The sequence below is a fragment of the Schistocerca piceifrons genome, chromosome 6 (assembly GCF_021461385.2).
Source record: "Schistocerca piceifrons isolate TAMUIC-IGC-003096 chromosome 6, iqSchPice1.1, whole genome shotgun sequence".
Taxonomy (NCBI): domain Eukaryota; kingdom Metazoa; phylum Arthropoda; class Insecta; order Orthoptera; family Acrididae; genus Schistocerca; species Schistocerca piceifrons.
This window is the reverse complement of record NC_060143.1, coordinates 460,986,500-460,988,775: the sequence shown is the minus strand read 5'-3', so window position 1 is coordinate 460,988,775 and position 2,276 is coordinate 460,986,500. Positions and strand designations below refer to the sequence as shown.

The following is a 2,276-nucleotide window of genomic DNA, read 5'->3' as shown; positions in this document are numbered from 1 at the left end:
TCATTAGCTAATACTGGATAAACCTCTCTGCTCAGGTACCGGGATCCAAAGTTGGTCAAGGTGTGCTACCCTCCTAACGAAAAGCACACATCCCTTGCTCACAGCAGACGTCAAAAAACTCTGCTCCCATCACAAAATAAACCGGGAAGGCTACGAAAATACATTCGTTCACCCACATTCATGCACACACAAGGTAAAGTGAGGGAGGAACATGATACATGGGGATCAGGAAACATAAAATGGAACTTGTATTAAAATATTAAAGGAATGCCACAAAATTCATGCATTTTACGTCGCGTAGGCCTATAATTCCACTTAGTCCCACTCCTCCTGGGAAGGTTAACAGGCAGAACTGCAGTTACGCGATGAACCACATGAGACTTAAGTGAATAAATTGAAGGAACAGTCTTATGAGACAGCTCTGCAGGGCCATTTTAAGATCTATGAGCACTTCTTCATCTTTGCTACTATGAAATAAATCTGTTCTATTCAAAAAGTGGTCATAGGTTTTAAGGTATGCATTTTATAGCACATGTTTCCAAACCATTTTTTATCGTTTTAGTCCACACTACCTCTTCCAAAATATTAAAAACAAAGAAAAAGCGATAGAAGTGATTTGTTTCACAGTACGGAAGATGTAGTGCTTATTGCTCTCAAGGTTTGATTTATAAAGCCCATGATTACTAGACTTTCTTGTGTCGAATGATCGTTCCTGTCTTATTGCTGAATACTGATCATTCCTCCTGGGTTATCCCGTGTATACAGCCTGGTGAGTCACAGTTTAATTCACGCTGGCAATACACAGCTTTGCGCTGCAAGGCGATAGAAGTTTCTATGCAACATAATTTCGTCACCATAACGTTTTTACGACAGTGTTTTGTCGTTCGTAAGATAGTTGCCCTTTATTCTGGTAGCTTTTAAAACTGAATTCCATGGGTACGCACTTATATCGTTTACTCGATTGCTGGATTAGTAGCTGTCCGTTTGTGCCCATAGCCAACAGAATACTTTCCACGTGTAGTACTTTTTCCTGTCAGAAAAAACATAGGATTCGCTTTCATTTGAACTTTAGGTTTTCCATTCAGTGATTTGTATAGCATCGTTTTACACTGTTTCACTACTCTGCAAGGACTCTCTACTTTAGTCTCCGTCTACTGTCTTTCAATTTAATAGCATGAACTGGATGTCAAACCTATCAGAGCACACATTTTCTGTGACAGCTATTTATACATAACATCGAAGGTAAAATTTAGAACTCCACTTTCTTTACATTTAAAACTTATCAGTGGTGCTACGCTAAGAGATTGGACACGTATTCGGGACAACGGCGGTTCCAGTCCCCGTTTGCCCGTCTACATTAAGCACTCCGTCTTCAGGCCACGAGTGACCTACCGGGACCATCCGACCGCCGTGTCATCCTCAGAGGAAGATGCGGATAGGAGAGGCATGGGGTCAGCACACCGCTCTCCCGGTCGTTATGATGGTATTCTTGACCGGAGCCGCTACTATTCGGTCGAGTAGCACCTGAATTGGCATCACGAGGCTCAGTGCACCCTGAAAAATGACAACAGCGCATGGCGCCCTGGATGGTCACCCATCCAAGTGCTGACCACATCCGAGAGCGCTTAACTTCGGTGATCTCACGGGAACCGGTGTATCCACTGCGGCAAGGCCATTGCCCGTCAGAATTAAGGGTTTCCATAAAATCTCCAAATCGCAACAGACAAACGCTGGGATGGTCTGGAACGCATAGAGTTTCGTGTGGAGATTCAGCATGTAGCGCAGCCACAAAGATAACCTGACTAGTGATTCACATTGCTGGCGAGATAACGAGTCGACTGGCAGCCACCATATGCCTGTTCGTAGAATAAATGAAAATATTGGACCAACTGCGACATAGTCGCGAATATAAAGTGATCCAGGTACTTTCAAATGTTTTTCTTATTTTTTTTATTTTTTTATCTTTGAAGTACGTTATATGCTGATCAAAGACAAATGTAAAAAAAAAAAAAAATTTGAAAAAAATCATGAATTGAAACATGCTGTTTGAGAATAAAGGTTAATTTTCTACGACCATTAAAGTACACCGTAGTCATGCCTTCACGATCTCCTATCGGGTGGAAGGGGGCTAAATATTATTTCCGTTACCTGATTACTTAATATTATAATTCGTCAAGAGGGTGGGTCACCTCGAATTTTCTAGCCATAATGTTCAAATATGTCTAGCAGGGAAGCGGTATCGCAGGAAAAACTACACTGTGTGTCCTGAACGAGTT

General features: G+C 41.9%; 1 pseudogene; it reads right to left on the bottom strand.

Moving 5' to 3' along the window:
• Positions 1-1,562: 1,562 nt before the first annotated feature.
• On the bottom strand, positions 1,563-1,680 carry LOC124803728 (annotated as a pseudogene).
• Between the last annotated feature and the right edge of the window lie 596 nt (positions 1,681-2,276).